The sequence below is a fragment of the Patiria miniata genome, unplaced genomic scaffold, assembly GCF_015706575.1.
Source record: "Patiria miniata isolate m_02_andy unplaced genomic scaffold, ASM1570657v1 HiC_scaffold_30, whole genome shotgun sequence".
Taxonomy (NCBI): Eukaryota; Metazoa; Echinodermata; class Asteroidea; order Valvatida; family Asterinidae; genus Patiria; species Patiria miniata.
This window is the reverse complement of record NW_024037070.1, coordinates 183,318-194,021: the sequence shown is the minus strand read 5'-3', so window position 1 is coordinate 194,021 and position 10,704 is coordinate 183,318.

The window sequence follows — 10,704 nt, the reverse complement described above, 5'->3', positions numbered from 1 at the left end:
CCCCCCGATTGCCACCCAAGATCCACCCCAAGATGGACACGGGGATATAGATGATCCCATAGTCCTGCTGGTGTTGCGTTTGGATGTAGGGATATACAGATCCCATAATCCATCTTGATCCTGGAGTGTTTGCAGCGTACGCTCAATTTGAGCCGATGACACATGCTCAATTTGAGCCGACGACCTGTGGAAAAACCACCACCCCAAAACACATACATGCACCACCACCAACCCAGTCATGTGGTTGCCAAGGGCAATTTCTAAGGTTACACAACATTTCATCTTTGAAAATTGATTTCTCCCGTTTCGAAAACCGTATCTTCATGAAACTTTCAGGGCTTACCTTACTCATAATGATCCAAGTATGTGCTAAAAATCGTTGTGATGTGTTCATTATTTTTCGTTGAAATTGGATAAATAGTCCTGGCTATGTACGTTGTAACACTGACGTTTGCAACAGCTGTTCTTTTCAAGCCTCACGAATATTAATAAGGTTCTTATCCATTATGGTGTGCAGCAAAATTTTGAGAAAAGCCTCCTTCAAGAGTTAATTGATAAATATCACCCTTTTCGCCAGCTTCCATTGGTTGATACCGAGACTCATGCCAAAACACGCAGAGAGACACTGATGAATATGCTAATCTACAATACGAAATTGCGTGGCTTGGCCAAAATCGGTCAACTGTAGCACCTAAGGAGCTTTGCTGAACGATGCATGTTACTTGGGTTGGCAGAAATCATCGTCGATATTTTCCATAAAGATGGTTCAAATTGTAGCACTAGCGTTTGCAACAACATATTAAGCTGAAATTCGGAATATACTTAGATGATATAAGTGTTCAACTTCTCGCGAAATAACAATTTTGAGAAATTCCTAGAGAAAAAGATATAAATACAGAGATTTGGGGAAGTTTTCGAAGGTCAGCTATACCAGTAACCAGTATTGACGTTTTGGCATCGATGAAAACGGCGATATTTTTACTGACATGAAGCTAAGAATTTCTTCTTCCATTATAATTTAACTTTTCAATCATACTTTGCATAAGAAACACAACGTTCCAAAGGCCATGATTTTTTTGTGGTGCATGAATTTCACTGCTCTGCTATAGCGTCTAAGTACGTAAGTAGATTAGCTTTGCTTCACAACGGCAGATGCTTTGCCTTAGCAACCACATGACTGAACCCACATGGTCACAACACCTATCTGAACCACACTGGAAAAATGTTATGTCAAATTCTTACGGTGAAAATAGCATTCCAATACATTTTTTTTATATGACGATTATTTTTCAATCCTCAAAACAAAATATGCTCACATTACAAGAGAAAAGTGAGAGTTAATTTTTTTGTCAAATTAATGTCAAATTCTTACGGTGAAAATAGCATTCCAATACATTTTTTTTATATGACGATTATTTTTCAATCCTCAAAACAAAATATGCTCACATTACAAGAGAAAAGTGAGAGTTAATTTTTTTTCTGAAAGCATATGAAAATTTTGATTTGTTTTCAACCGTACTTTAGAGGTTTATAAAGTGTAAACCCTACTCGTGAGAGATGTCGTAGAAGATTTGCAATTACATTTCTCAAGGGTGGTTTCAGTTGTACACACAATAATGGAACGGGAACAAGAAAAATCTGGCTCACTCTGAGAAATCCATCGAACGACTCCACTTGCAAACTGTACTTGGGTCTTGAGATCCTGGGTCTTGGGTGTTCACTGGCTCAATTTGAGCGCTAATGGCTGAAACAAAGGGTTAGTCCTACCTTAGTGAACACATCTAGCTGACTTGTTCCAGCTGGCTGGCTGGCTGGCTGGCTGGCTGGCCGGCAGGCTGGCTGGCTGGCTGGCCCCCGGCAGGCTGGTTGGCTGGCTGGCTGGCAGGCTCATGGCTGGCTGGCAGGCTGGCTAGCAGGCTGGCTGGCAGGCTGGCTGGCTCCCCGGCCGGCTGGCTGGCTGGCCGGCTGGCTGGCTGGCTGGCCCCCGGCAGGCTGGCTGGCTGGCAGGCTCATGGCTGGCTGGCTGGCTGGCTAGCAGGCTGGCTGGCCGGCAGGCTGGCTCCCCGGCCGGCTGGCTGGCCGGCCGGCTGGCTGGCTGGCTGGCTCCCCGGCTGGCTGACTGCTACCTTGCTGTTAATACAAAGAACAAAAAGGAGACAGGATGTAGAAATGAGGGGTTTGCTTCAAAAGGATGGCTGTATTTAAATGCAAACTGTTCAAAACAGGTACAATTTTCTTGACAAAGAACAACACATTTTTTGAGACACCACACTTAAATTTCTATGGAACAGATTTTATCGACAATAATTATAGACCACTGCATTTCTTGTCATGATGAATTTAAATATACAGTACTTACATATGTAAATCATCATCCCAAATCTGTAAAAGTGCAAACATATTATATTGTATCCCATATGGGTAATGTTTAAAATGGGTCACAGCAATCATTTTCTGTTCTAAATAATTTTACGTCCCTAAATGTTTATTCACAATAGTGGTGCTTCATGGGAATTCAAAACTTCTAACAATTGTTTTTATTGACAGTTTAACAAAGAAGGGAGCTCTATAACTTGTGACATCAGGATAATGTTTTTAAGAAAACATTAAAATGGTATTCTTAAACTAGAAAAAAAAATTTCAAAGAACACTTTCTTGGGAGTGACACAAGAAAATATTTCTTAAAACACAAATATTTTTTTATACATGTTTTAAGAAATGTAAGGAAATAATTTTTTAGCAGTGTATGATCTGGCCAATTCCGGCGTGACAGACAGTACAGATTTTACACTACCATTTTTCTCAAAGGCCTGCCTAAGTTACGTATGAAGTCACGTAAACACTCTATATTTCAAATTAAAAAACAATCCATGAAACCAGGGGACTCAGTGGCTGTATATTATAAGTGAAAAAGTGAAAGCGTGACATACAGGACGGAAATTACACTCCACATTTTGAATATGATTTTCGTTGAAAAAAGTTCTGTTCCCCTGTTAAATTAAACTTTTTTTTTCTTTTAAAATTAATCACTTTTATGCCAATAATCAGTGAACACTTTACTTAGTAATTCAAAACAGAGAACTGGAAACGACAGACTCATTAATGTTGTGAAAGACGGGATGTGACAATATGCTGAATAAATGTAGGAACAAGCATTTATTATTTTGAGGACATGTACATGTGCATATGTACATGTGCATGTATAGCATATTAAAAACCAGAAGAGTCTCAAAAAATGTATGTTCTATTTTTTTTTAACAGGTGATTGAAAATAATGCGACAGACAGGACAAAAATATAGCAAATGGGCAAAATATGACATTTTTATGTCCTGAATAAAATGTAGGCACAAGCATTTATTATTTTTAAGGACATGTACATTAGTATATTAAAAACCCAAAGAGTCTACAAAAATGTATGTTCAACTGTTTTACCTTGGTGATTGAAACATTGTGACAAACGGGACAAAAATACTTAACAAATGGGTAACATGTGACAGACGGGACAGAGTTTGAGATGAATGAAATATGAGATCGACTATACTTCAAAGGATATTTTCATTTTACTGTCTAGGTGAAGTCACCTTGATAGATGATTCAAATTTGAACAACAAAGATCTTTTCATGTAAAAACTAAACAAGTTTTACATGTGTTTTTGTGACAGACAGGACATTTCATCATCTTTTTTTTTCAAAATGGTGCAAGACTGATGTTTCATCTTTTGGTTTGAAAATTTGTAGTGGTGGATAGGAACGACACAAGACCTCATAGTCAACCAAAAACAAAATCTTTGAAGCATAAGAACCGTAACAGAGGGGAACTCAAATTTCCATCACAAAATAGAGGAAAATGATACTTCTATTTCTCAAAACTTCAATCCTTGATAAATAAATCCAAGTGCAGTTTAAAAAAAAACTGCTCCTGCAAGCTTGGTTTGTCTACTTTCCAAGAAAAAGTTGTAGAAAATATCCTTTGAAAATTCATCTGCAAGTCAGTTCCCTGTGAGCTTTATTTGAAAAAAAAATTATTTAGTTTTCTGTTTTCTTTTGGGTCATTAAATCCATCATGAGGTGTACACTTTTCAACAATAGAGGGTCAATATTGTTGAAAAAAGAACACTCTTTTGATTGAGACCAAGCAATCCATGATTTTCGCAAGAGAAAAAAGTATGTTAATTGTGATTTCTATAGTCTCAGAAATAGGTGAGATTTTTGATAATTTTTCTTCTAAAATTTGCCTATTAGTAAAATGACAGTGATGGAGACCATATCAATATTAGGCCAAAGAAAAAAAGAAACAGTTTAGCATCCTTCCTTTTGAAAAAAAAGGAAGGAGGAGGCCCTGTTTTTTTTAAATGCAAATCCATCTCATATATATTGGTTTATTGGTTTATTGGTTTATTTCATAAAAATCATATTGCAGCAAAATGCTGAATTACATGACATTTACAGTGTTCAATAAAAAAGACAGCTAACACAAACAATTATTTGAAAAAACAACCCAAAACTGGATATAACATTTACATTGGATAATAAGAGTTTTTACATTGAAGATAAAACATTTAGTTATATAAAAATACAGTACAACAGACAAATTGATTAACGATTGACGATGGTGGGGCCGTAATTGCACTATTTCTTGTTCAACAACTCAGTCATGTAAGGCAGGGGGCTAGTTCTGAATCTGTTGGTGCTGCACCTATATGGTTTGAATTTAGTTTGGGTTCTGAGGGTCATTGATGATTTGTACTCAGAGGGAGGGAACCACTCAGAGAACTGCGGAGATGTACATGCTTTTGTGGCAAAGTCTCTGCAGATTTGCTGTCGCCTTACATGAAGAGGCTCAAGTTCTAGTTTCATCAAGGAATCTGGGTAGGATGTGAACTGTGTGCCCAGAATGCATTTACAGACACGCTTTTGAATCATCTCAATTTGGTTACTTTGTCTCTGAGTGAGACCCGCATGCCACAATGGAACAGCATACTCTAGTACCGGTCTGATATAACTTTTGTACACACTCAGAAGTTCACAGTCATTGAACCCTGCACCTTTCAATTTACGCAACATGAACATTTTTCGGTTTGCTTTAGTGTGGATACTTTCTACTTGGGACTCCCATTTTAAATCATCCTGGATCATAACACCAAGCAGTTTGACTTTACTGACAACCTCAAGGCGTTGATCTGAAATTCTTATATATATTGATATCTTCGTAGCCCAAATAACGATATAGATCTATTACAATGTTCACCTTTTGCTTCCAAATACTGTGACATCATCAAAGTGCATGTTAGGTGTTATGAATACAAACACTTATATTTTCCATGTTTTTAAACATAGTATGTTGCTTAACTTCAACGAGAGCCTCAAAAGTTCTGAAGTGCCATGTTGATGCAGCCCTGTTGTTTAAAAAGGGTTCCAGGAGTTGTAAATCCAATTGTCGACCAGTTAGCCTGACATCACAATTGAGTAAGGTTATGGAGTCTTAGGGGCTGGGGGGGGGGGGGGGGCTTACGTTTATTTTGTCTAGCCCCCCCCCCCCAAAAAAAAAAATTCCACAAAAAATTGCACTAGCAAAATGTAAGAATGTGACATACAAGCCAACGGTCTCCCCTATTAAAATAAATAGTCGTAAGAAGGGTGCATTTGTACACTTTAAGTTAATATACAGTTGTGTGCAGTGTGTGCCTGGTTATAGGATTTTATGAGCGCTCCCCATTGAAAATATGGCGCGAGCCAACCCCCCAACCCCCCCCCCCCCCAACCCCTTGATTTTTGGAGGTCTAAGCGTCCGGAGAAAATAACTGGTCTACATTTCAGCATGCCTCCCTGGAAATAATTCTGGATCCATCCTGTTAGACCCTTAAAAAATATCGGCTCTAGAAACGCACCTGCGACCATCTTACATGTAATGATTTCAAGTTGATCAAGGAGTCTCAGCATGGGTTCACAAACGGTCGATCATGTCTCACTAATCTGTTGATATTTTAGGTGGAAATATCAAAGAATGTAGATGAAGGCAACCCGGTTGATATTCTTTACCTTGACTTGTGGTGAAGGTGATGGTTAGTCGCGTCAGCGGTGGGCCAATGACGAGCTCTGGTGCATGGCCGTGTGGTGTGTGTGGGAAAGGTGTAGCTGCCAACTCAATCCAGTGTACAACGTGTAGGAAGTGGGTTCACAGGCGATGTAGTGGCTTGAAGGGTAGTCTTCAGGCTGCTAGCGCCACTTTCGTCTGTAAGAGATGTCGGGGTGATGGTCTACGGCCAGAGGAGAGAGAAGCGGGTCTGGAGGTCTGCGGTGACACGTATGAGGTGGTGGAGTCGTTCTGCTACCTGGGTGACATGCTGGGTGCTGAGGGAGGAGCAGATGCAGCAGTGACATCACGCGTGAGGAGTGGGTGGAAGAAGTTCAGGGAGCTGGCCCCATTTTTGACATCCAAGGCGCCGCCCCTGAAGATGAAGGGCCAGGTTTACACCGCCTGTGTCCGAAGCAGTATGGTGTACGGCTGCGAGACATGACCCACAAGGGTGGGGCACATCCAGCAGATGGAACGAGCAGAGATGAGAATGATCAGGTGGATGTGTGGGGTGTCTCTGGCTGACAGGCTGTCAAGCGAGGAGCTGAGGAGGAGAGTGGGAGTGGAGGGGATCGGCATCGTATTGAGGAGGCACAGGCTGAGGTGGTTTGGTCATGTGGAGAGAAAGGAGGATGTCAACTGGGTCAAGAGGTGTACCAACGTAATTGTGGGTGGGCCCACACCCGTCGGCCGACCGCGCAAGACTTGGCAGAGCTCCGTGTCAGATGACATGCGACTGCTTGGAGTCAACGCGAGGGATGCGACGGACAGGGCCAAGTGGAGGAGAGCCATAGGGAGAAAGCAGGCCAACCCAGAACAGACTGGACAACGGCCTTAAAACCGACATGATGATGATGATGACTTCTGTAAAGCATTTGACAAGGTCCCTCATGTTCATCTTGTCAAGAAGATCCAAGCCCATGGTATCTCATCTAATGTCCTGAGATGGATTGAAGCGTGGTTGTCTGACCGTCAACAGCGTGTGATAATCAACAGTTGCATCTCCAACTGAAGTAAAGTGAAAAGTGGGTTACCACAGGGCTCTGTCCTAGGGCCAACAGTGTTCATCATCTACATCAACAACATCGGCCAGGAAGTTGACAGTCACTTGTTAAAGTTTGCAGATGACACAAAAGTTTTTCGTAAGGTTTTATCTGCAATGGAAGCCAACAACCTACAAGAGGATCTTAATATCATGCATCATTGGTCTTCGGAGTGGCATTTGTTGTTTAATGCTGAGAAATGTAAATGTCTTTCTCTCGGGCACCGAAATCTACAGATCAACTATACTTCATGGGGGTTATCCAGTCCAATCTACATCACAAGAAAAGGACCTAGGAGTAATAATTCATCAGTCTCTTAGTGTCAGCAAGCAAGTTGGAGCAGCAGCTTCCAAAGCCAATCGTATCCTTGGTTTGGTCAAGCGTACCTTCTCATGCAAAAATGCAAGCATCATGCTGAAGTTGTGCAAGTCACTCATCTGGCCCCATTTTGAGCAAATTCCCATGCAGGCAATGGAGACTATAGTTACAGAAAGACGTAGATGTCCTGGAAAGAGTTGTGCGTCGCTTCACAAAGATAATTCCAGAGCTCCAACACTTAGGCCCCCTACCGTACGAACAGAGGCTGGACAGGCTGGGTCTCACTCACAAGCCTTCAGACTCGTCGTTTCAGAAGAGATCTGATTGAGGTCTTCAAAATTGTGAAGGGCATGCAGCGACTAAGGGCATGTGATTTCTTCTCATTCGGCAACTCAACAAGTAGGGGACATCAATTCAAGATCTACAAACACATCCGAAAATTCAGCTTTTCTCAGAGAATCATAGACATGGAACAGTTTACCTCCTGAAGCTATCTCAGTGAAAACAGTCAATAGTTTCAAGGGCCTGTTGGGACAAATCCTTCAACATAAAAAGGGAGCATTTATGAACCAGCGGGTAGCGCAGCTCCCTGCTCCGTCACCCTCCACGTCCCGGCAAAGATAATTGGTGAGATGGAGGACACAGGTAAATACAGTATTTACTTCCCATTTTTGTATATTGACGTCATCAAGCCAGAAATAACTTGTATGTGTACAAAGAACATTTACTGAAATTTATCACACCGTAAAAGATGCTTTTTTTTAACAAAATAATTTATTGTACTGTAAAGTATATTAATACATTAATATACTTATATTTTCCATATTTTAATACAATACATATTAAAGGGAATGTACATCATTGACTTTGGCTGTAGTTTCAGAAATGATTTATTTGAAGGGTTAGTATATTGCAATAGATCAAATATTATTTCACAGACATGGTTGAGTTTTTGTGTTCAAAAAGCTGAGAAAACTAAGAAAAACAAAAATGTTAAGGTAATCTGGTTCCCTGACTCCACTTAAGATGAAATGGATACTAAATTTATAGATGCCAGAAAATTGTAAGGTGGCTTGCTCCCGTTTATGAACATGTTGTAGCCAATGGAGTTAACCAAAGTGAATACGTCACGCACACAAAATGTGTTAAAGTCATTAAGCGCCTGATTCAGCCCGTGAACCAACACGCGCGCGCACTCTATTCGTTTGCACTTCATTTTCCAGTTTTAAATGATGTCACACTTCGGTAGTCCTTAGCAAACAAAATTTGGACTGGGAAAAAAAGGTAAATTTGGAGTACTTAATTACATGTACAGTGTACATGTGGTTGAAAAAATACTTCCACCATACCAATTAACAAAGCGAAATCTCTTTATTTGTGGCAGCAAGCAGGGAATTCCAAAGCGTGCAGTTTTGGCGTTGTAGACAATAATCCTGCCTAATTCTGCGCAGGGGACGCTTCATGAAAAATCATCTGTGCTGTACGGGTCATGTAACTCAATACACATTTTTTTTTTATAACTTAGACTTCTTGGCTTTAGGAAAATATATTTCCTTGAGCTTTTCAAACATATTTTAGCTTTTTTTTTACTTTCTTTTTTCAATGCCAATACACTTTTCGTAATTTCCCCAGATTATGTTCAGTATCCTCGTTTTGGTAATTTATACAAAAGGCCTAGGCTAAATACATGTTATACATATTTACCTAGGAAATGTATCTATCCCAATAATATTGTTATTATGATCATCCCAATCAACAGAGACAGTTTTCAAGATGTCGGATTTTACAACTTGTGACCAAAAAATTCCAAAATATTAACTTTAATACTGACGACAGTGGGAGACCAAGAAAGGTCACTATCTGTCATACTTTTTATTTCTGCAGGAGCTGTAAAAAACATACTTTTTTTCCCCGGTAAAGCATATATGTGATTTGTTTCGGCTGCGCTGCTGCAGTAAGGTTCGTGCATCAAAGATTACGACCCCAGTGAAAGTATGTCATTTTTTAGGATGCACGCCTTGCAATATATAGGAAAACAGGTGCGTGTATATCATTGTTATCAATGTTTCACTCACCTTATTCACATGCACTGCAACACAACAGTGCAGACTGCCTGAGATTTAGCATGATTCAACATGTTCAACCTTCCAGTTCCAAATGCAAAATGTCTGAATGGAGGAAGTTAAGTGACCTGTCAAATCTCAGTTCACTGTTTTTTTCATGCACGTAAAACTTGACAGAATCTTGTCGGGAGGTACGGTACGGTTGAAGTCACAAATGCAGTCTCAGCCGGCTCGTCAAGCAGACTCCGCTGGGCCAGTCCATGTCCCGTGCCGGTGGCGGGAGGAATCGATTCGGTGGTGTTACTCCTGAAGTCGGTAATCCTTATCTTTAGGACACCTCGAGTTCTGTTCAAAACAGTCAACCCTTTTGAGAGATGATTTGTAGGATTTTTGTAGCGCAAAATAATCATCCAAGTTGAGAAAAAATGCCCAAGTCTGTGGCGAACGTCATTCAATGGTGTACTACTATGTACTATTACTTTATTAGTCTGGTTGCCAGATTTTGACATGACAAACAAACGCAGCAAGTTCTATTTCTCACCAGTGTTACGGAGGCGTTAAAAGGACAAAATACAAACTAAAAAAAAATCATACTTATGACTTATTATTAAGACATTGTTATGACTTATACATGTACTTACAATAATGACTTAGTATTAAGTCTTAATTATGACTTTTATCTCATAATTACAACTTAGCAATTATTCAATCATAATAATGACTTAAATCTCATGATTATGACTTCATATAAATTCATAATTATAACTATTATTATTTATTTAGTTTTTGTATTATGTCCCTTTAACGCTTCCGTAATTTCTGACGAATTGATGAAGAGAAGTTTATGTGCTTGATCGAATTACGACAGGATATAACCACAATTTGTATTTTGTATATCGTCATATACGCATGCTTCGACTCATTTAATGGCGCCCCGTTGATTCGGCCGCTTAATTGTTGATATAAAGCGCCACGTGTATATTAAGTAATTCAAATTACAGGCAACAGCGCCCTCATTCCTCTGATTGGAGTATTTGTTTTTAGATATAGCGCCCTCTAACTAATGATCGGAAACAGCTGGCTTCGCTCGTGGCCAGCCCGCCGTTTGTGCCCTTAAGCCAGGCACTTAATCATTATTGTTTCGTCCTTCGGATGGGAGGTAAGGTCACGTGCTCTATAATGCACGTGAAAGAACCCAGTAAC